Source organism: Oncorhynchus masou, chromosome 18, assembly GCF_036934945.1.
Source record: "Oncorhynchus masou masou isolate Uvic2021 chromosome 18, UVic_Omas_1.1, whole genome shotgun sequence".
NCBI classification, from domain to species: Eukaryota; Metazoa; Chordata; class Actinopteri; order Salmoniformes; family Salmonidae; genus Oncorhynchus; species Oncorhynchus masou.
This window is the reverse complement of record NC_088229.1, coordinates 2,930,929-2,957,132: the sequence shown is the minus strand read 5'-3', so window position 1 is coordinate 2,957,132 and position 26,204 is coordinate 2,930,929. Positions and strand designations below refer to the sequence as shown.

Here is a 26,204-nt window from a genome sequence, read left to right as displayed (position 1 = left end):
TAACAGCGGTATATCAGCGGTATATCAGCGGTATATCAGCGGTATATCAGAGGTATAGCAGCAGTATAGCAGCAGTATATCAGCGGTATATCAGCAGTATATCAGCGGTATATCAGCGGTATATCAGCGGTATATCATAGGTATATCAGCAGTATATCAGCGGTATATCAGCGGTGTATCAGCGGTATAGCAGCAGTATAGCAGCAGTATATCAGCGGTATATCAGCGGTATAGCAGCGGTATATCAGCGGTATATCAGAGGTATATCAGTGTATCAGCGGTATATCAGCGGTATATCAGTATATCAGCGGTATATCAGCGGTATATCAGCGGTATATCAGCGGTATATCAGCGGTATATCAGCGGTATATCAGAGGTATATCAGTGTATCAGAGGTATATCAGTGTATCAGCGGTATAGCAGCAGTATAACAGCGGTATATCAGCGGTATATCAGAGGTATATCAGAGGTATATCAGTGTATCAGCAGTATATCAGCGGTATATCAGCGGTATATCAGCGGTATATCAGCGGTATATCAGAGGTATATCAGTGTATCAGCAGTATATCAGCGGTATATCAGCGGTATATCAGCGGTATATCAGCGGTATATCATAGGTATATCAGCAGTATATCAGCGGTATATCAGCGGTATATCAGCGGTATATCAGCGGTATATCAGCGGTATATCAGCAGTACATCAGCGGTATATCAGCGGTATATCAGCGGTATATCAGTATATCAGCAGTATATCAGCGGTATATCAGCGGTATATCAGCGGTATATCAGCGGTATATCAGCGGTATATCAGCGGTATATCAGAGGTATATCAGTGTATCAGCAGTACATCAGCGGTATATCAGCGGTATATCAGCGGTATATCAGTATATCAGCGGTATATCAGCGGTATATCAGCGGTATATCAGCAGTATATCAGCGGTATATCAGCAGTATATCAGTATATCAGCGGTATATCAGCGGTATATCAGAGGTATATCAGTATATCAGCGGTATATCAGCGGTATATCAGTATATCAGCGGTATATCAGCGGTATATCAGTATATCAGCGGTATATCAGCGGTATATCAGTATATCAGCGGTATATCAGAGGTATATCAGTATATCAGCGGTATATCAGCGGTATATCAGCAGTATATCAGAGGTATATCAGCAGTATATCAGCAGTATATCAGCTGTATATCAGCGGTATATCAGCGGTATATCAGTATATCAGCAGTATATCAGCGGTATATCAGCAGTATATCAGCGGTATATCAGTGGTATATCAGTATATCAGCGGCATATCAGCGGTATATCAGCGGTATATGAGCAGTATATCTGCAGTATATCAGCGGTATATCAGCGGTATATCAGCGGTATATCAGTATAACAGCGGTATATCAGTATAACAGCGGTATATCAGCGGTATATCAGCGGTATATCAGCGGTATATCAGCAGTATATCAGTATATCAGCGGTATATCAGCAGTATATCAGCAGTATATCAGCAGTATATCAGCAGTATATCAGTATATCAGCAGTATATCAGCAGTATATCAGTATATCAGCAGTATATCAGCAGTATATCAGCAGTATATCGGTATATCGGTATATCGGTATATCAGTATATCGGTATATCAGTATATCAGTATATCAGCAGTATATTGGTATATCGGTATATCAGTATATCAGCAGTATATTGGTATATCGGTATATCAGTATATCAGCAGTATATTGGTATATCGGTATATCAGTATATCAGCAGTATATTGGTATATCGGTATATCAGTATATCAGCAGTATATTGGTATATCGGTATATCAGTATATCAGTATATCAGTATATCAGCAGTATATCAGCATATCAGTATATCAACAGTATATCAGCAGTATATCAGTATATCAGTATATCAGCAGTATATCAGCAGTATATCAGCGGTATATCAGTATAACAGTGGTATATCAGCGGTATATCAGCAGTATATCAGCAGTATATCAGTATATCAGCGGTATATCAGTAGTATATCAGCAGTATATCAGCAGTATATCGGTATATCAGTATATCAGTATATTGGTATATCAGTATATCAGCAGTATATCGGTATATCGGTATATCAGTATATCGGTATATCAGCAGTATATCGGTATATCGGTATATCAGTATATCGGTATATCAGTATATCAGCAGTATATCGGTATATCAGTATATCGGTATATCAGTATATCAGCGGTATATTAGCAGTATATCAGCGGTATATTGGTATATCAGCAGTATATCGGTATATCGGTATATCAGTATATCGGTATATCAGTATATCAGCAGTATACCGGTATATCAGTATAGCAGTATATCAGCAGTATATCAGTATATCAGCTGTATATCAGCATATCAGTATATCGGTATATCAGTATATCAGCAGTATATCGGTATATCAGTATATCAGCGGTATATCAGTATATCAGCTGTATATCAGTATATCAGTATATCGGCAGTATATCGGTACATCAGTATATCAGTAGTATATCGGTATATCAGCAGTATATCAGTATATCAGTAGTATATCGGTATATCGGTATATCAGTAGTATATCGGTATATCAGTATATCAGCAGTATATCAGTATATCAGCAGTATATCAGTATATCAGTATATCAGCGGTATATCAGTATATCAGTATATCAGCTGTATATCAGTATATCAGCTGTATATCAGTATATCAGTATATCAGCTGTATATCAGTATATCAGCTGTATATCAGTATATCAGCAGTATATCAGCAGTATATCAGCAGTATATCAGTATATCAGTATATCAGCAGTATATCAGTATATCAGCTGTATATCAGTATATCAGCAGTATATCAGTATATCAATATATCAGCAGTATATCAGTATATCAGCAGTATATCAGTATATCAGTATATCAGCAGTATATCAGCAGTATATCAGTATATCAGCAGTATATCAGTATATCAGCAGTATATCAGTATATCAGCGGTATATCAGTATATCAGTATATCAGCAGTATATCAGTATATCAGCAGTATATCAGTATATCAGTATATCAGCAGTATATCAGCAGTATATCAGCAGTATATCAGTATATCAGTATATCAGCAGTATATCAGCAGTATATCAGCAGTATATCAGTATATCAGCAGTATATCAGTATATCAGCGGTATATCAGTATATCAGTATATCAGCAGTATATCAGTATATCAGCAGTATATCAGCAGTATATCAGCAGTATATCAGTATATCAGCAGTATATCAGTATATCAGCGGTATATCAGTATATCAGTATATCAGCAGTATATCAGTATATCAGCTGTATATCAGTATATCAGTATATCAGCAGTATATCAGTATATCAGCAGTATATCAGTATATCAGCAGTATATCAGCGGTATATCAGCGGTATATCAGCGGTATATCAGTATATCAGCGGTATATCAGCGGTATATCAGAGGTATATCAGTGTATCAGCAGTATATCAGCAGTACATCAGCGGTATATCAGCGGTATATCAGCGGTATATCAGTATATCAGCGGTATATCAGCGGTATATCAGCGGTATATCAGCAGTATATCAGCGGTATATCAGCAGTATATCAGTATATCAGCGGTATATCAGCGGTATATCAGAGGTATATCAGTATATCAGCGGTATATCAGCGGTATATCAGTATATCAGCGGTATATCAGCGGTATATCAGTATATCAGCGGTATATCAGCGGTATATCAGTATATCAGCGGTATATCAGAGGTATATCAGTATATCAGCGGTATATCAGCGGTATATCAGCAGTATATCAGAGGTATATCAGCAGTATATCAGCAGTATATCAGCGGTATATCAGCGGTATATCAGTATATCAGCAGTATATCAGCGGTATATCAGCAGTATATCAGCGGTATATCAGTGGTATATCAGTATATCAGCGGTATATCAGCGGTATATCAGCGGTATATGAGCAGTATATCTGCAGTATATCAGCGGTATATCAGCGGTATATCAGCGGTATATCAGTATAACAGCGGTATATCAGTATAACAGCGGTATATCAGCGGTATATCAGCGGTATATCAGCAGTATATCAGCAGTATATCAGTATATCAGCGGTATATCAGCAGTATATCAGCAGTATATCAGCAGTATATCAGCAGTATATCAGTATATCAGCAGTATATCAGCAGTATATCAGTATATCAGCAGTATATCAGCAGTATATCGGTATATCGGTATATCGGTATATCAGTATATCGGTATATCAGTATATCAGTATATCAGCAGTATATTGGTATATCGGTATATCAGTATATCAGCAGTATATTGGTATATCGGTATATCAGTATATCAGCAGTATATTGGTATATCGGTATATCAGTATATCAGCAGTATATTGGTATATCGGTATATCAGTATATCAGCAGTATATTGGTATATCGGTATATCAGTATATCAGTATATCAGTATATCAGCAGTATATCAGCATATCAGTATATCAACAGTATATCAGCAGTATATCAGTATATCAGTATATCAGCAGTATATCAGCAGTATATCAGCGGTATATCAGTATAACAGTGGTATATCAGCGGTATATCAGCAGTATATCAGCAGTATATCAGTATATCAGCGGTATATCAGTAGTATATCAGCAGTATATCAGCAGTATATCGGTATATCAGTATATCAGTATATTGGTATATCAGTATATCAGCAGTATATCGGTATATCGGTATATCAGTATATCAGTATATCGGTATATCAGCAGTATATCGGTATATCGGTATATCAGTATATCGGTATATCAGTATATCAGCAGTATATCGGTATATCAGTATATCGGTATATCAGTATATCAGCGGTATATCAGCAGTATATCAGCGGTATATTGGTATATCAGCAGTATATCGGTATATCGGTATATCAGTATATCGGTATATCAGTATATCAGCAGTATACCGGTATATCAGTATAGCAGTATATCAGCAGTATATCAGTATATCAGCTGTATATCAGCATATCAGTATATCGGTATATCAGTATATCAGCAGTATATCGGTATATCAGTATATCAGTATATCAGCAGTATATCAGTATATCAGCTGTATATCAGCATATCAGTATATCAGCTGTATATCAGTATATCAGTATATCAGCGGTATATCAGTATATCAGCTGTATATCAGTATATCAGTATATCGGCAGTATATCGGTACATCAGTATATCAGTAGTATATCGGTATATCAGCAGTATATCAGTATATCAGTAGTATATCGGTATATCGGTATATCAGTAGTATATCGGTATATCAGTATATCAGCAGTATATCAGTATATCAGCAGTATATCAGTATATCAGTATATCAGCGGTATATCAGTATATCAGTATATCAGCTGTATATCAGTATATCAGCTGTATATCAGTATATCAGTATATCAGCTGTATATCAGTATATCAGCTGTATATCAGTATATCAGCAGTATATCAGCAGTATATCAGCAGTATATCAGTATATCAGTATATCAGCAGTATATCAGTATATCAGCTGTATATCAGTATATCAGCAGTATATCAGTATATCAGTATATCAGCAGTATATCAGTATATCAGCAGTATATCAGTATATCAGTATATCAGCAGTATATCAGCAGTATATCAGTATATCAGCAGTATATCAGTATATCAGCAGTATATCAGTATATCAGCGGTATATCAGTATATCAGTATATCAGCAGTATATCAGTATATCAGCAGTATATCAGCAGTATATCAGCAGTATATCAGCAGTATATCAGTATATCAGTATATCAGCAGTATATCAGCAGTATATCAGCAGTATATCAGTATATCAGCAGTATATCAGTATATCAGCGGTATATCAGTATATCAGTATATCAGCAGTATATCAGTATATCAGCAGTATATCAGCAGTATATCAGCAGTATATCAGTATATCAGCAGTATATCAGTATATCAGCGGTATATCAGTATATCAGTATATCAGCAGTATATCAGTATATCAGCTGTATATCAGTATATCAGTATATCAGCAGTATATCAGTATATCAGCAGTATATCAGTATATCAGTATATCAGCAGTATATCAGCAGTATATCAGCAGTATATCAGTATATCAGCAGTATATCAGTATATCAGCGGTATATCAGTATATCAGTATATCAGCAGTATATCAGTATATCAGCTGTATATCAGTATATCAGCAGTATATCAGTATATCAGCAGTATATCAGTATATCAGCAGTATATCAGTATATCAGTATATCAGTATATCAGCAGTATATCAGTATATCAGCGGTATATCAGTATATCAGTATATCAGCAGTATATCAGTATATCAGCAGTATATCAGTATATCAGTATATCAGCAGTATATCAGCAGTATATCAGCAGTATATCAGTATATCAGCAGTATATCAGTATATCAGCGGTATATCAGTATATCAGCAGTATATCAGTATATCAGCAGTATATCAGTATATCAGCGGTATATCAGTATATCAGTATATCAGTATATCATCAGTATATCAGTATATCAGCAGTATATCAGTATATCAGCAGTATATCAGCAGTATATCAGCAGTATATCAGTATATCAGCGGTATATCAGTATATCAGTATATCAGCTGTATATCAGTATATCAGTATATCGGTATATCAGCGGTATATCAGTATATCAGCGGTATATCAGTATATCAGCTGTATATCAGTATAGCAGCGGTAATAGTCTAAGTGGATAGAGGAGACTAGGTAGGTTTAAAACCTATTACTGGTGATCAGAGAGGATGATGGGACCATTACCTAGGTACCTATGAGTGGCCTCTGAGATGCTTAACTCAGATTAGGGTTAGCTAGCTGTGCCACTGGTGAAATGATTTCTGGTCTATCTCTGTCTGTCTGTCTGTCTGGCTGTCTGGCTGTCTCTGTGGCTGTCTGGCTGTCTCTGTGGCTGTCTCTGTGGCTGTCTCTGTGTCTGTCTCTGTGGCTGTGGCTGTCTCTGTCTGTCTGTGGCTGTCTCTGTCTGTCTGTGGCTGTCTCTGTCTGTCTGTGGCTGTCTCTGTCTGTCTGTGGCTGTCTCTGTCTTTCTGTCTGTGTCTGTCTGTCTGTCTGTCTCTCTGTCTCTGTGTCTCTCTGTCTCTGTGTCTCTGTGTCGGTCACTATGTCTGTCTGTCGGACTCGGTCTCTTTGTGAGTGACAGCTGCCTCTGTGCTGGTGCAGATTAAGTCCAGCTGCTCTCACTGCCTCTAATCCTGAGTGCTTTCAGAACTCTCTCACACACACACACACACACACACACACACACACACACACACACACACACACACACACACACACACACACACACACACACACACACACACACACACACACACACACACACACACACACACACACACACACACACAAACAGAAATGCAGTGACCTCCCAGACCTCCCCCTCACTATATTGGGGTCAACAGCACCATGTTTCTATAAAGAAGACTAATATTGATATGTTAGATCCATAAACAGTGTTGTATATCCTGGTCCAGTATGACACAGTGTTGTATATGTTGGTCCAGTGTAACTATAGCTGACATGGTGATGAACAGTGTTGTATATCCTGGTCCAGTGTAACTATAGCTGTCAGTGATGAACAGTGTTGTATATACTGGTCCAGTGTAACTATAGCTGTCAGTGATGAACAGTGTTGTATATCCTGGTCCAGTGTAACTATAGCTGTCAGTGATGAACAGTGTTGTATATCCTGGTCCAGTGTAACACAGTGTTGTATATCCTGGTCCAGTGTAACTATAGCTGTCAGTGATGAACAGTGTTGTATATCCTGGTCCAGTGTAACTATAGCTGTCAGTGATGAACAGTGTTGTATATCCTGGTCCAGTGTAACTATAGCTGTCAGTGATGAACAGTGTTGTATATACTGGTCCAGTGTAACTATAGCTGTCAGGGTGATGAACAGTGTTGTATATCCTGGTCCAGTGTAACTATAGCTGTCAGTGATGAACAGTGTTGTATATCCTGGTCCAGTGTAACTATAGCTGACATGGTGATGAACAGTGTTGTATATGCTGGTCCAGTGTAACTATAGCTGTCAGGGTGATGAACAGTGTTGTATATCCTGGTCCAGTGTAACTATAGCTGTCAGTGATGAACAGTGTTGTATATCCTGGTCCAGTGTAACACAGTGTTGTATATACTGGTCCAGTGTAACTATAGCTGTCAGTGATGAACAGTGTTGTATATCCTGGTCCAGTGTAACTATAGCTGTCAGGGTGATGAACAGTGTTGTATATCCTGGTCCAGTGTAACACAGTGTTGTATATCCTGGTCCAGTGTAACTATAGCTGTCAGTGATGAACAGTGTTGTATATCCTGGTCCAGTGTAACACAGTGTTGTATATCCTGGTCCAGTGTAACTATAGCTGTCAGTGATGAACAGTGTTGTATATCCTGGTCCAGTGTAACTATAGCTGTCAGTGATGAACAGTGTTGTATATCCTGGTCCAGTGTAACACAGTGTTGTATATCCTGGTCCAGTGTAACTATAGCTGTCAGTGATGAACAGTGTTGTATATCCTGGTCCAGTGTAACTATAGCTGACAGGGTGATGAACAGTGTTGTATATCCTGGTCCAGTGTAACTATAGCTGTCAGTGATGAACAGTGTTGTATATCCTGGTCCAGTGTAACACAGTGTTGTATATCCTGGTCCAGTGTAACTATAGCTGTCAGTGATGAACAGTGTTGTATATCCTGGTCCAGTGTAACTATAGCTGTCAGGGTGATGAACAGTGTTGTATATCCATTCTGGTCCAGGGTGAATAAATCCAGTTTAATCCTGCATCTGGTTGAGTTTCCCTGACCCACATCCTGACCCCTGTCCTGTTACTGTCCACTGGACACATCCTGTCCCCTGTCCTGTTACTGTCCACTGGACACATCCTGTCCCCTGTCCTGTTACTGTCCACTGGACACATCCTGTCCCATACTGTTCCATGCTGTTCCATGCTGTTCCATGATGTCCCATGCTGCCCCATGCTGTTCTATGCTGTCCCATGCTGTTCCATGCTGTTCCATGCTGTTCCATGATGTCCCATGCTGCCCCATACTGTTCCATGCTGTCACATACTGTCCCATACTGTTCTATGCTGTCCCTTGCTGTCCCATGCTGTCCCTTGCTGTCCCTTGCTGTCCCATGCTGTTCCATGCTGTCCCATACTGTCCCATGCTGTTCCATGCTGTCCCATGCTGTTCCATGCTGTCCCATGCTGTTCCATGCTGTTCCATGCTGTCGCATATGGTCCCATGCTGTCCCATGCTGTTCCATGCTGTTCCATGCTGTCCTATGCTGTCCCATGCTGTTCTATGCTGTCCCTTGCTGTGCCATGCTGTTCTATGCTGTCCCTTGCTGTCCCTTGCTGTTCCATGCTGTCCCATGCTGTCCCATGCTGTCCCATGCTGTTCCATGCTGTCCCATACTGTCCCATGCTGTTCCATGCTGTCCCATACTGTCCCTTGCTGTCCCATACTGTCCCATGCTGTGCCATACTGCTCCATGCTGTTCCATGATGTTCCATGCTGTCACATGCTGTTCCATGCTGTTCCGTGCTGTCCCATACTGTCCCATACTGTTTTATGCTGTTCCATGCTGTCACATGCTGTTCCATGCTGTCCCTTGCTGTTCCATGCTGTTCTATGCTGTCCCTTGCTGTGCCATGCTGTTCTATGCTGTCCCTTGCTGTCCCTTGCTGTTCCATGCTGTCCCATGCTGTCCCATACTGTTTTATGCTGTTCTATGCTGTCCCATACTGTTTTATGCTGTTCTATGCTGTTCCATGCTGTTCCATGATGTTCCATACGGTCCCTTGCTGTTCCATGCTGTCCCATGCTGTTCCATGCTGTCACATACTGTCCCATGCTGTCCCATACTGTTCTATGCTGTCCCTTGCTGTTTTATGCTGTTCCATGCTGTTCCATGCTGTCCCATACTGTCCCATACTGTTTTATGCTGTTCTATGCTGTCCCATACTGTTTTATGCTGTTCTATGCTGTTCCATGCTGTTCCATGATGTTCCATACGGTCCCTTGCTGTTCCATGCTGTTCCATGCTGTCACATACTGTCCCATGCTGTCCCATACTGTTCTATGCTGTCCCATGCTGTCCCTTGTTGTCCCATGCTGTCCCTTGCTGTCCCATGCTGTCCCTTGCTGTCCCATACTGTTCCATGCTGTCCCATGCTGTTCCATGCTGTTCCATGCTGTCCTATGCTGTCCCATGCTGATCCATACAGTCCCATGCTGTTCCATGCTGTTCCATGCTGTTCCATGCTGTTCTATGCTGTCCCTTGCTGTTTTATGCTGTTCCATACTGTCCCATGCTGTCCCATGCTGTTCTATGCTGTCCCTTGCTGTTTTATGCTGTTCCATGCTGTTCCATGCTGTCCCATACTGTCCCATACTGTTATATGCTGTTCTATGCTGTCCCATACTGTTTTATGCTGTTCTATGCTGTTCCATGCTGTTCCATGATGTTCCATACGGTCCCTTGCTGTTCCATGCTGTCCCATGCTGTTCCATGCTGTCACATACTGTCCCATGCTGTCCCATACTGTTCTATGCTGTCCCTTGCTGTCCCTTGTTGTCCCATGCTGTCCCTTGCTGTCCCATGCTGTTCCATGCTGTCCCATGCTGTTCCATGCTGTCCCTTGTTGTCCCATGCTGTCCCTTGCTGTCCCATGCTGTCCCTTGCTGTCCCATACTGTTCCATGCTGTCCCATGCTGTTCCATGCTGTTCCATGCTGTCCTATGCTGTCCCATGCTGATCCATACAGTCCCATGCTGTTCCATGCTGTTCCATGCTGTTCCATGCTGTCCCATGCTGTTCTATGCTGTTCCATGCTGTCGCATATGGTCCCATGCTGTTCCATGCTGTCCCATGCTGTTCCATGCTGTCCTATGCTGTCCCATACGGTCCCATGCTGTCCCATGCTGTTCTATGCTGTCCCTTGCTGTGCCATGCTGTTCTATGCTGTCCCTTGCTGTCCCTTGCTGTTCCATGCTGTCCCATGCTGTTCTATGCTGTCCCTTGTTGTTTTATGCTGTTCCATGCTGTCCCTTGCTGTTCCATGCTGTCCCATACTGTCCCATACTGTTTTATGCTGTTCTATGCTGTCCCATACTGTTCCATGCTGTTCCATGATGTTCCATACGGTCCCTTGCTGTTCCATGCTGTCCCATGCTGTTCCATTCTGTCCTATGCTGTCCCATGCTGATCCATGCTGTTCTATGCTGTTCCATGCTGTCCTATGCTGTCCCATGCTGATCCATGCTGTTCTATACTGTTCCATGCTGTCCCATACTGTCCCATGCTGTCCTATGCTGTCCCATGCTGATCCATGCTGTTTTATGCTGTTCTATGCTGTCCCATACTGTTCCATGCTGTTCCATGATGTTCCATACGGTCCCTTGCTGTTCCATGCTGTTCTATGCTGTTCCATGCTGTCCTATGCTGTCCCATGCTGATCCATGCTGTTCTATACTGTTCCATGCTGTCCCATACTGTCCCATGCTGTCCTATGCTGTCCCATGCTGATCCATGCTGTTTTATGCTGTCCCTTGCTGTTCCATACTGTCCCTTGCTGTTCCATGCTGTTCTATGCTGTTCCATGCTGTCCTATGCTGTCCCATGCTGATCCATGCTGTTCTATACTGTTCCATGCTGTCCCATACTGTCCCATGCTGTCCTATGCTGTCCCATGCTGCCCCATGCTGTTCTATGCTGTCCCTTGCTGTTCCATACTGTCCCATGCTGTTCTATGCTGTCCCTTGCTGTTCCATGCTGTCCCATGCTGTCCCATACAGTCCCATGCTGTCCCATGTTGTTCCATGCTGTCCCATGCTGTTCTATGCTGTTCCATGCTGTCCCCTACTGTCCCATACTGTCCCATACGGTCCCATGCTGTCCCATACTGTCCCTTGCTGTCCCATGCTGACCCATGCTGTCCCATGCTGTCCCATGCTGTCCCATGCTGTCCCTTGCTGTCCCATGCTGTCCCATGCTGTGCCATACTGCTCCATGCTGTTCCATGATGTTCCATACTGTTCCTGCTGTCCCATGCTGTCCCATGCTGTCCCATGCTGTGCCATACTGCTCCATGCTGTTCCATGATGTTCCATACTGTTCCATGCTGTCCCTTGCTGTCCCATACTGTCCCATACTGTCCCATACGGTTCCATGCTGTCCCATACTGTCCCATACTGTCCCATACGGTCCCATGCTGTCCCATGCTGTCCCATGCTGCTCCATGCTGTTCCATGATGTTCCATACTGTTCCATGCTGTCACATGCTGTCCCATGCTGTTCTATGCTGTCCCATGCTGTCCCATACTGTCACATGCTGTCCCATGCTGTTCTATGCTGTTCCATGCTGTCACATGCTGTCCCATGCTGTTCTATGCTGTTCCATGCTGTCCCATGCTGTCCCATGCTGTTCTATGCTGTTCCATGCTGTTCCATGCTGTCCCATGCTGTCCTATGCTGTTCTATGCTGTCCCATGCTGTCACATGCTGTCCCATGCTGTTTTATGCTGTTCCATGCTGTCCCATGCTGTTCCATGCTGTCACATGCTGTCCCATGCTGTCCTATGCTGTTCTATGCTGTTCCATACTGTTCCATGCTGTCACATGCTGTCACATGCTGTCCCATGCTGTTCTATGCTGTCCCATGCTGTCCCATGCTGTCACATGCTGTCCCATGCTGTTCTATGCTGTTCCATGCTGTTCCATGCTGTCCCATGCTGTTCTATGCTGTTCCATGCTGTTCTATGCTGTTCCATGCTGTTCCATGCTGTCCCATGCTGTCCCATGCTGTCCCATGCTGTCCCATGCTGTTCTATGCTGTTCCATGCTGTTCCATGCTGTCCCATGCTGTTCTATGCTGTTCCATGCTGTCCCATGCTGTTCTATGCTGTTCCATGCTGTCCCATACTGTCCCACCATACTGTCCCACCATAGTGTCCCACCATACTGTCCCATACGTTCCCATGCTGTCCCATGCTGTCCTATGCTGTTCCATGCTGTCCCACCATACTGTCCCACCATACTGTCCCACCATACTGTCCCACGCTGTCCCATGCTGTGCCATACTGCTCCGTGCTGTTCCATGATGTTCCATGCTGTTCCATGCTGTCCCTTGCTGTCCCTTGCTTTCCCATGCTGTCCCATGCTGTCGCTTGCTGTCCCATACTGTCCCATGCTGTCCCATGCTGTGCCATACTGCTCCATACTGTCCCTTGCTGTTCCATGCTGTCCCATACTATCCCATACTGTTCCATGCTGTCCCATACTGTTTTATGCTGTTTTATGCTGTTCTATGCTGTCCCATACTGTCCCATACTGTCCCATGCTGTCCCATACTGTCCCATGCTGTGCCATACTGCTCCATGCTGTTCCATGCTGTCCCATACTGTCCCATGCTGTCCCATACTGTCCCATGCTGTCCCATGCTGTGCCATACTGCTCCATGCTGTCCCATACTGTCCCATACTGTTTTATGCTGTTCTATGCTGTCCCATACTGTTCCATGCTGTTCCATGATGTTCCATGCTGTCCCATGCTGTCCCATACTGTTTTATGCTGTTCTATGCTGTCCCATACTGTTCCATGCTGTTCCATGATGTTCCATACTGTTTTATGCTGTTCTATGCTGTCCCATACTGTTCCATGCTGTCCCATGCTGTTCTATCCTGTTCCATGCTGTCCCCTACTGTCCCATACGGTCCCATGCTGTCCCATACTGTCCCTTGCTGTCCCATGCTGACCCATGCTGTTCCATGCTGTCCCTTGCTGTCCCATACTGTTTTATGCTGTTTTATGCTGTTCTATGCTGTCCCATACTGTCCCATACTGTCCCATGCTGTCCCATACTGTCCCATGCTGTGCCATACTGCTCCATGCTGTTCCATGCTGTCCCATACTGTCCCATGCTGTCCCATGCTGTCCCATACTGTCCCATGCTGTCCCATGCTGTGCCATACTGCTCCATGCTGTCCCATACTGTCCCATACTGTTTTATGCTGTTCTATGCTGTCCCATACTGTTCCATGCTGTTCCATGATGTTCCATGCTGTCCCATGCTGTCCCATACTGTTTTATGCTGTTCTATGCTGTCCCATACTGTTCCATACTGTCCCACCATACTGTCCCATGCTGTCCCATGCTGTTCCATGCTGTCCCATACTGTCCCATGCTGTTCCATGCTGTCCCATATTGTTTTATGCTGTTCCTTGCTGTCCCATACTGTCCCATACTGTTCCATGCTGTTCCATGATGTTCCATGCTGTCCCATACTGTCCCATACTGTCCCATGCTGTTCCATGCTCTCCCATACTGTCCCATACGGTCCCATGCTGTCCCATACTGTCCCTTGCTGTCCCATACTGTTCCATACTGTCCCATGCTGTCCCATACTGTCCCATACTGTCCCATGCTGTCCCATGCTGTTCCATGCTGTCCCATGCTGTTCCATGCTGTTCCATGCTGTCCCATACTGTTTTATGCTGTTCTATGCTGTCCCATACTGTTCCATACTGTCCCATGCTGTCCCATACTGTCCCATGCTGTCCCATGCTGTTCCATGCTGTCCCATGCTGTTCCATGCTGTCCCATGCTGTTCCATGCTGTTCCATGCTGTCCCATACTGTTTTATGCTGTTCTATGCTGTCCCATACTGTCCCATGCTGTTCCATGCTGTTCCATACTGTCCCACCATACTGTCCCATGCTGTCCCATGCTGTTCCATGCTGTCCCATACTGTCCCATGCTGTTCCATGCTGTCCCATATTGTTTTATGCTGTTCCTTGCTGTCCCCTACTGTCCCACCATACAGTCCCACCATACTGTCCCACCATACTGTCCCATGCTGTCCCATACTGTTCCATGCTGTCCCATATTGTTTTATGCTGTTCCTTGCTGTCCCCTACTGTCCCACCATACAGTCCCACCATACTGTCCCACCATACTGTCCCATGCTGTCCCATGCTGTCCCATATTGTTTTATGCTGTTCTATGCTGTTCCATGCTGACCAGTAAACACTATCAATGTCTCTACAGTACAGACCACTCTGTTCCACTGGTCACTAATCATCACTGACAACATGTTTCACTGTCCCAACCAAGAACACTTTCTGGGAGGGTTTTAGGTGTTCAGAGCGGCTTCACTTCGGTGTACAATGTATGTTTTTAACATTTTAAAAACAATTACAACAAGGAGGAAGACTACAGCTTTACATGGTAACGTTAGTATGCTCATCCTAACGGATTAAAAACGGAGAGAAATCAAATCATCTCTGCCTTTTTCTGTCCAACTCCTTTCTACCTCAAATGGGTCATTCTGGAAAATTTTCCTTGTTATTACGTACGGACAACTGATCCAAAACAACACCCTGATCCACTGACTGACCAGTGATGTCTAGAGATGTGGATCGTTCCCTTTCTAGACACATGGGCTTCGATGCTATACAGGAACCTGTTTGATGGTTTGATTAGAGAATGAAATCGGTGCATTTCGGGTTCGACGCGATACTATGCTCTGACATTTGTTGCGTAAACAAATTAATTGTCCGTTCTAAATCTGCTGCTGATGGAGCTCATGACGCTGTGGGCGGCTCTGAGCTGACTGTGTGTGTGGCGTGTGGCGTTTGTGTGTGTGTGGCGTGTGTGTGTGTGTGTGGCTTGTGTGTGTGTGTGTGTGGTGTGTGGCGTGTGTGTGTGTGTGTGGCGTGTGTGTGTGTGTGTGTGTGGTGTGTGTGTGTGTGTGTGTGTGTGTGTGTGTGTGTGTGTGTGGCGTGTGTGGCGTGTGTGGCGTGTGTCTGACATACAATGCCTTCAGAAAGTATTCACACCCCATGACTTTTTCCATATTTTATTATTACAGTTTGAATTTAAAAAGGATTAAATTGAGATGTGTCACTGGCCTACATACGTACAATTGTCTGTAAGGTCCCTCAGTCGAAGCAGTGAATTTCAAACACAGTTTCAACCACAAAGACCAGGGAGGTTTTCCAATGCCTCGCTAAGGGCAGCTGTTGGTAGATGGGTAAAAATAAAAACAGCAGACATTATAAATATCCCTTTGAGCTTGGTGAAGGTTTTAATTACACTTTGGATGGTGTATCAATACACCCGGTCACTACAAAGATACAGGCGTCCTTCTTAACTCAGTTGCTGGAGAGGAAGGAAACCACTCAGTTTATTGGTTGTGACAGGAGAAAACTGAGGATGGATCAACAACATTGTAGTTACTCCACAATACTAACTTACATTGCCTTGCGAAAGTATTCGGCCCCCTTGAACTTTGCGACCTTTTGCCACATTTCAGGCTTCAAACATAAAGATATAAAACTGTATTTTTTTGTGAAGAATCAACAACAAGTGGGACACAATCGTGAAGTGGAACGACATTTATTGGATATTTCAAACTTTTTGAACAAATCAAAAACTGAAAAATTGGGCGTGCAAAATTATTCAGCCCCCTTAAGTTAATACTTTGTAGCGCCACCTTTTGCTGCGATTACAGCTGTAAGTCGCTTGGGGTATGTCTCTATCAGTTTTGCACATCGAGAGACTGACATTTTTTCCCATTCCTCTTTGCAAAACAGCTCGAGCTCAGTGAGGTTTGATGGAGAGCATTTGTGAACAGCAGTTTTCAGTTCTTTCCACAGATTCTCGATTGGATTCAGGTCTGGACTTTGACTTTGCCATTCTAACACCTGGATATGTTTATTTTTGAACCATTCCATTGTAGATTTTGCTTTATGTTTTGGATCATTGTCTTGTTGGAAGACAAATCTCCATCCCAGTCTCAGGTCTTTTGCAGACTCCATCAGGTTTTCTTCCAGAATGGTCCTGTATTTGGCTCCATCCATCTTCCCATCAATTTTAACCATCTTCCCTGCCCCTGCTGAAGAAAAGCAGGCCCAAACCATGATGCTGCCACCACCATGTTTGACAGTGGGGATGGTGTGTTGTGGTTGATGAGCTGTGTTGCTTTTACACCAAACATAACGTTTTGCATTGTTGCCAAAAAGTTCAATTTTGGTTTCATCTGACCAGAGCACCTTCTTCCACATGTTTGGTGTGTCTCCCAGGTGGCTTGTGGCAAACTTTAAACAACACTTTTTATGGATATCTTTAAGAAATGGCTTTCTTCTTGCCACTCTTCCATAAAGGCCAGATTTGTGCAATATACGACTGATTGTTGTCCTATGGACAGAGTCTCCCACCTCAGCTGTAGATCTCTGCAGTTCATCCAGAGTTATCATGGGCCTCTTGGCTGCATCTCTGATCAGTCTTCTCCTTGTATGAGCTGAAAGTTTAGAGGGACGGCCAGGTCTTGGTAGATTTGCAGTGGTCTGATACTCCTTCCATTTCAATATTATCGCTTGCACAGTGCTCCTTGGGATGTTTAAAGCTTGGGAAATCTTTTTGTATCCAAATCCGGCTTTAAACTTCTTCACAACAGTATCTCGGACCTGCCTGGTGTGTTCCTTGTTCTTCATGATGCTCTCTGCGCTTTTAATGGACCTCTGAGACTATCACAGTGCAGGTGCATTTATATGGAGACTTGATTACACACAGGTGGATTGTATTTATCATCATTAGTCATTTAGGTCAACATTGGATCATTCAGAGATCCTCACTGAACTTCTGGAGAGAGTTTGCTGCACTGAAAGTAAAGGGGCTGAATAATTCTGCACGCCCAATTTTTCAGTTTTTGATTTGTTAAAAAAGTTTGAAGTATCCAATAAATGTCGTTCCACTTCATGATTGTGTCCCACTTGTTGTTGATTCTTCACAAAAAAATACAGTTTTAAATCTTTATGTTTGAAGCCTGAAATGTGGCAAAAGGTTGCAAAGTTCAAGGGGGCCGAATACTTTCGCAAGGCACTGTACATGACCGAGTGAAAAGAAGGAAGCCTGTACAGAATAAGAATATTCCTAAACATGAATCCTGTTTTGCAATAAGGTACTAAAATCAAACTGCAAAAACTGTTGCAAATAAATTGAGTTCATGTCCTGACTACAAAGCATTATGTTTGGGGCAAATGCAACACATCACTGAGTACCACTCTTCATATTTTCAAGCATGTTGGTGGCTGCATCATGTTATGGGTATGCTTGTCATCTACATGGACTAGAGAGTTTTTTAAAAGATACAAATTAACAGAATAGAGCTAAGCACAGGAAAAATCATAGAGGAATACCTGGTTCAGTCTGCTTTCCATATAACTGGAGCTCACCATGTAACTAGAGCTCACCATGTAACTAGAGCTCACCATGTAACTAGAGCTCACCATGTAACTAGAGCTCACCATGTAACTGGACATATAACTGGAGCTCACCATATAACTGGATATAACGAGAGCTCACCATATAACTGGACATATAACTGGAGCTCACCATATAACTGGACATATAACTAGAGCTCACCATATAACTAGAGCTCACCATATAACTGGAGCTCACCATATAACTAGAGCTCACCATATAACTGGACATATAACTGGAGCTCACCATATAACTGGACATATAACTGGAGCTCACCATATAACTAGAGCTCACCATATAACTAGAGCTCACCATATAACTGGAGCTCACCATATAACTGGAGCTCACCATGTAACTGGAGCTCACCATGTAACTGGAGCTCACCATGTAACTGGAGCTCATCATATAACTAGAGCTCACCATATAACTGGACATATAACTAGAGCTCACCATATAACTGGACATATAACTAGAGCTCACCATATAACTGGACATATAACTAGAGCTCACCATATAACTAGAGCTCACCATATAACTGGACATATAACTAGAGCTCACCATATAACTAAAGCTCACCATGTAACTGGACATATAACTAGAGCTCACCATGTAACTGGAGCTCACCATGTAACTGGAGCTCACCATGTAACTGGAGCTCACCATGTAACTGGAGCTCACCATATAACTAGAGCTCACCATATAACTGGACATATAACTAGAGCTCACCATATAACTGGAGCTCACCATATAACTGGAGCTCACCATATAACTGGAGCTCACCATATAACTGGAGCTCACCATGTAACTGGAGCTCACCATGTAACTGGAGCTCACCATATAACTAGAGCTCACCATATAACTGGACATATAACTAGAGCTCACCATATAACTGGAGCTCACCATGTAACTGGAGCTCACCATATAACTGGAGCTCACCATGTAACTGGAGCTCACCATGTAACTGGAGCTCACCATATAACTGGAGCTCACCATGTAACTGGAGCTCACCATATAACTGGAGCTCACCATATAACTGGAGCTCACCATATAACTGGACATATAACTGGAGCTCACCATGTAACTAGAGCTCACCATATAACTGGACATATAACTGGAGCTCACCATGTAACTGGAGCTCACCATGTAACTGGAGCTCACCATATAACTAGAGCTCACCATATAACTGGACATATAACTAGAGCTCACCATATAACTGGAGCTCACCATATAACTGGACATATAACTGGAGCTCACCATGTAACTGGAGCTCACCATGTAACTGGAGCTCACCATATAACTGGAGCTCACCATATAACTGGAGCTCACCATGTAACTGGAGCTCACCATATAACTGGAGCTCACCATATAACTGGAGCTCACCATATACCTGGAGCTCACCATATAACTGGAGCTCACCATATAACTAGAGCTCACCATATAACTGGACATATAACTGGAGCTCACCATATAACTGGAGCTCACCATATAACTAGAGCTCACCATATAACTAGAGCTCACCATATAACTGGAGCTCACCATATAACTAGAGCTCACCATATAACTGGAGCTCACCATATAACTGGAGCTCACCATATAACTGGACATATAACTGGAGCTCACCATGTAACTAGAGCTCACCATATAACTGGAGCTCACCATATAACTGGACATATAACTGGAGCTCACCATATAACTGGACATATAACTGGAGCTCACCATATAACTGGAGCTCACCATATAACTGGAGCTCACCATGTAACTGGAGCTCACCATATAACTGGAGCTCACCATATAACTGGAGCTCACCATATAACTGGAGCTCACCATATAACTGGAGCTCACCATATAACTAGAGCTCACCATATAACTGGACATATAACTGGAGCTCACCATATAACTGGAGCTCACCATATAACTAGAGCTCACCATATAACTAGAGCTCACCATATAACTGGAGCTCACCATATAACTAGAGCTCACCATATAACTGGAGCTCACCATATAACTGGAGCTCACCATATAACTGGAGCTCACCATATAACTGGACATATAACTGGAGCTCACCATGTAACTAGAGCTCACCATATAACTGGAGCTCACCATATAACTGGACATATAACTGGAGCTCACCATATAACTGGACATATAACTGGAGCTCACCATATAACTGGAGCTCACCATATAACTGGAGCTCACCATATAACTGGAGCTCACCATATAACTGGAGCTCATCATATAACTGGAGCTCACCATGTAACTGGAGCTCACCATATAACTGGAGCTTACCATATAACTGGAGCTCACCATGTAACTGGAGCTCACCATATAACTAGAGCTCATCATATAACTGGAGCTCACCATGTAACTGGAGCTCACCATATAACTAGAGCTCATCATATAACTGGAGCTCACCATATAACTGCAATGATGACTGAGACAGTTTAGAACAGCAGGAGAAGTCTAAATGGGATCCTTGGGATGTCCCAACTCTGACGTCACGCCATTGAAATTGAAATGTAAAACGGTTTAGGTAAGGGTTAGGGTAAGAGTAGGGGATAAGGTTATGGTAGGGTAGGTAAGGGTTAAGGTTAGGGTTTAGGGTAGGGGATAAAGTTAGGGTAGGTAAGGGTTAACATTAGGTTTATGGTAGGAGTAGGGGTTGATGTTAGGGTAGGTAAGGGTTAAGGTTTAGGGTAACGATGTCCCAAGGATCCCTGATAGCACTAACCTTTCAGGGCTGCTGCAGGAACACTACAGACAGTAGTTAGGTTCAGGTCACAGGAACAACTGGCCCTGGTTCGGTCTAATGCCAAGAGCTGTTACATGCCATTAGGGAACCTCTTTATCACATGATCTCACTTTGATAGTATTTATTAAAGGTCATCTGTACCAACTGTTAGTTATAGGTGACGGCTATATTCCTGTCTCCCCCTGCTGGCTGGTATGTAGCATTACATCACTGTCCCGTCACACGGCTGGCTAGCTGGGTATTTATGTCTGTAGTCAGCTGACTATGTATTTATGGATTTCATATTTACAACCAGAGTATTTCTGGTGTCTGGTTGAACTAGTTTCCCTTGAGTGTTCTGAACCAGTTGATATGGAGATGTCATGGCCTTAGAAAAGAGTGACTTATTTGACCATGAATGATATTTCTATGTGTCTGACTGGGGGCTCAGGAGGGGTGGAGCTACTGGGGGCTCAGGAGGGGTGGAGCTACTGGGGGTTCAGGAGGGGTGGAGCTACTGGGGGTTCAGCAGGGGTGAAGCTACTGGGGGTTCAGGAGGGGTGGAGCTACTGGGGGTTCAGGAGGGGTGGAGCTACTGGGGGTTCAGCAGGGGTGGAGCCACTGGGGGTTCAGCAGGGGTGGAGCTACTGGGGGTGTTCAGCAGGGGTGGAGCTACTGGGGGTTCAGCAGGGGTGGAGCTACTGGGGGTTCAGGAGGGGTGGAGCTACTGGGGGTTCAGCAGGGGTGGAGCTACTGGGGGCTCAGGAGGGGTGGAGCCACTGGGGGTTTAGCAGGGGTGGAGCTACTGGGGGTTCAGGAGGGGTGGAGCTACTGGGGGTTCAGGAGGGGTGGAGCTACTGGGGGTTCGGTAGGGGTGGAGCTACTGGGGGCTCAGGAGGGGTGGAGCTACTGGGGGTTCAGGAGGGGTGGAGCTACTGGGGGTTCAGGAGGGGTGGAGCTACTGGGGGTTCAGGAGGGGTGGAGCTACTGGGGGTTCAGCAGGGGTGGAGCTACTGGGGGTTCAGCAGGGGTGGAGCTACAATACTGCTGCAGTACTAAAAGGGTAAAATAAGTCAAGTGTAATCTAATCACGTTTTATTCGTGCCATTCATCGTAAACAACAGGTGTGGACGAACAGTGAAATGCTTCGTTACAGGTCGTTCCCAACAATGTAGAGAGAAAGAAAATAGAGAAATAATAGAAAAGTAAAACAGGTCATAATAAATACATAATTTAGTAACAATAACATGTCTGTATACACAGAGTACCAGTACTGGGTCAATGATAACATGGCTATATACACAGAGTACCAGTACTGGGTCAATGATAACATGTCTGTATACACAGAGTACCAGTACTGAGTCAATGATAACATGGCTATATACACAGAGTACCACTACTGAGTCAATGATAACATGGCTATATACACAGAGTACCAGTACTGAGTCAATGATAACATGGTACTATACACAGAGTACCAGTACTGAGTCAATGATAACATGGCTATATACACAGAGTACCAGTACTGAGTCAATGATAACATGGTACTATACACAGAGTACCAGTACTGAGTCAATGATAACATGGCTGTATACACAGAGTACCAGTACTGAGTCAATGATAACATGGCTGTATACACAGAGTACCAGTACTGAGTCAATGATAACATGGTACTATACACAGAGTACCAGTACTGAGTCAATGATAACATGGCTGTATACACAGAGTACCAGTACTGAGTCGATGTGCAGGGGTACGAGGTAATTGAGGTACATATGTACATATTGGTAGGGGTAATGCGACTAGACAGCAGCATAGATAATAAACAGTAGCAGCAGTATGTGATGGATCAAAAAAGTTTGTGCAAAATGGGTCAATGCAGATAGTCTGGGTAGCTATTGGTTAACTATTTAACTAACTATTCAACAGTCTTATGGCTTGGGGGATAGAAGCTGTTTAGGGTCCTGTTGGTTCCAGACTTGGTGCATCGGGATCGCTTTCCATGCGGTAGCAGAGAACAATCGATGACTTGTTCGGGTGGAGTCTGACTTTTTTTTAGGGCCTTCTTATGACACCGCCTGGTATAAATGTCCTGGATGTCAGGGAACTCGGCCCCAGTGATGTCCTGGGCCGTACGTACACTACCTTCTGTAGCACCTTGTGGTCACATGCCGAGCAGTAGCTATACCAGGCGGTGAGGCAGCAGGTCAAGATGCTCTGACTGAGGCAGCTGTAGAATGCTTTGAGGATCTGAGGGCCCATGCCGGATCTCCTGAGGGCCCATGCCGGATCTCCTGAGGGCCCATGCCGGATCTCCTGAGGGCCCATGCCGGATCTCCTGAGGGCCCATGCCGGATCTCCTGAGGGCCCATGCCGGATCTCCTGAGGGCCCATGCCGGATCTCCTGAGGGCCCATGCCGGATCTCCTGAGGGCCCATGCCGGATCTCCTGAGGGGGAGGAGGCACTGTCGTCCTTTCTTCACAACTGTCTTGGTGTGTGTGTGGACCATGATAATTCCTTAGTGATGCGGACACCGAGGAACTCGAAGCTGTCGACCCGCTCCCACTACGGCCCGTCGATGTGGATGGGGGGGTGGGCGTGCTCGTGTAGTCAACGATCAGCTCCTTTGTCTTGCTGACGTTGAGGGAGAGGTTGTTGTCCTGGCACCACACTGCCAGGTCGCTGAGCTCCTCCCTATAGGCTGTCTCATCGTTGAGGGAGAGGTTGTTGTCCTGGCACCACACGGCCAGGTCGCTGACCTCCTCCCTATAGGGTGTCTCATCGTTGAGGGAGAGGTTGTTGTCCTGGCACCACACGGCCAGGTCTCTGACCTCCTCCCTGTAGGCTGTCTCATTGTTGAGGGAAAGGTTGTTGTCCTGGTACCACCAGGTCTCTGGCCTCCTCCCTATAGGCTGTCTCATCGTTGAGGGAGAGGTTGTTATCCTGGCACCACACGGCCAGGTCTCTGACCTCCTCCCTGTAGGCTGTCTCATCGTTGAGGGAGAGGTTGTTGTCCTGGCACCACACGGCCAGGTCTCTGACCTCCTCCTTGTAGGCTGTCTCATCGTTGAGGGAGAGGTTGTTGTCCTGGCACCACACTGCCCGTCTCTGACCTCCTCCCTGTAGGCTGTCTCATCGTTGAGGGAGAGGTTGTTGTCCTGGTACCACCAGGTCTCTGACCTCCTCCCTGTAGGCTGTCTCATCGTTGAGGGAGAGGTTGTTGTCCTGGTACCACCAGGTCGCTGACCTCCTCCCTATAGGCTGTCTCGTCGTTGAGGGAGAGGTTGTTGTCCTGGCACCACCAGGTCTCTGACCTCCTCCCTGTAGGCTGTCTCATCGTTGAGGGAGAGGTTGTTGTCCTGGTACCACCAGGTCTCTGACCTCCTCCCTGTAGGCTGTCTCATCGTTGAGGGAGAGGTTGTTGTCCTGGTACCACCAGGTCGCTGACCTCCTCCCTATAGGCTGTCTCATCGTTGAGGGAGAGGTTGTTGTCCTGGCACCACACTGACAGGTCTCTGACCTCCTTCCTGTAGGCTGTCTCATCGTTGAGGGAGAGGTTGTTGTCCTGGTACCACCAGGTCTCTGACCTCCTCCCTACAGGCTGTCTCATCGTTGAGGGAGAGGTTGTTGTCCTGGTACCACCAGGTCTCTGACCTCCTCCCTGTAGGCTGTCTCATCGTTGAGGGAGAGGTTGTTGTCCTGGTACCACCAGGTCGCTGACCTCCTCCCTATAGGCTGTCTCATCGTTGAGGGAGAGGTTGTTGTCCTGGCACCTCACCACCAGGTCGCTGACCTCCTCCCTGTAGGCTGTCTCATCGTTGAGGGAGAGGTTGTTGTCCTGGTACCACCAGGTCTCTGACCTCCTCCCTGTAGGCTGTCTCATCGTTGTCGGTGATCAGGACTAAAAATGTCGTATAGTCGGCAAACTTAATGATGGTGTTGGAGTCGTGCTTGGACACACAGTTGTGGGTGAACAGAGAGTACAGGAGGGGATTAAGTACACACCCCTGAGGGGCCCCCATGTTGAGGTCAACGTGGCGAACAAGGTCCGTCAGGATGTCCAGGATCCAGTTGCAGAGGGAGGTGTTTAGTCCCGGGGTCCAGTTGCAGAGGGAGGTGTTTAGTCCCAGGATCCAGTTGCAGAGGGAGGTGTTTAGTCCCAGGGTCCAGTTGCAGAGGGAGGTGTTTAGTCCCAGGGTCCAGTTGCAGAGGGAGGTGTTTAGTCCCGGGATCCAGTTGCAGAGGGAGGTGTTTAGTCCCAGGGTCCAGTTGTAGAGGGAGGTGTTTAGGTCAGTGAAGAGACTTGTCAGCTGGTCAGCGTACACTCTGAGTACTCCTCCTGGTTATCCATCTGGACCTGCAGCCTTTTGAATTTTACTCTGTTTAAATGTCTTACTTACATCAATTAACTGATTATCTAAATAAATAATGTCTGCAGAACACTGTTATACTGCGTAACAAGTAGCCTGAAACACTGTCATACTGCGTAACAAGTAGCCTGAAACACTGTCATACTGCATAACAAGTAGCCTGAAACACTGTCATACTGCGTAACAAGTAGCCTGAAACACTGTCATACTGCGTAACAAGTAGCCTGAAACAATGTCATACTGCGTAACAAGTAGCCTGAAACAATGTCATACTGCGTAACAAGTAGCCTGAAACACTGTTATACTGCGTAACAAGTAGCCTGAATCACTGTTATACTGCGTAACAAGTAGCCTGAAACAATGTTATACTGCGTAACAAGTAGCCTGAAACAATGTCATACTGCGTAACAAGTAGCCTGAAACAATGTCATACTGCGTAACAAGTAGCCTGAAACACTGTCATACTGCGTAACAAGTAGCCTGAATCACTGTCATACTGCATAACAAGTAGCCTGAATCACTGTCATACTGCGTAACAAGTAGCCTGAAACACTGTCATACTGCGTAACAAGTAGCCTGAATCACTGTCATACTGCGTAACAAGTAGCCTGAAACACTGTCATACTGCGTAACAAGTAGCCTGAAACACTGTTATACTGCGTAACAAGTAGCCTGAAACACTGTCATACTGCGTAACAAGTAGCCTGAAACACTGTCATACTGCATAACAAGTAGCCTGAAACACTGTC

The 26,204-nt window shown here is 44.5% G+C and overlaps 1 protein-coding gene across 1 annotated transcript in view; it reads left to right on the top strand.

Annotated features, from left to right (window-relative positions):
- LOC135503844 (plexin-B3-like) overlaps positions 1-26,204 on the top strand; it is a 302,325-nt gene that overhangs the window by 113,707 nt on the left and 162,414 nt on the right. The gene's annotated exons all lie outside the window — the stretch shown is intronic.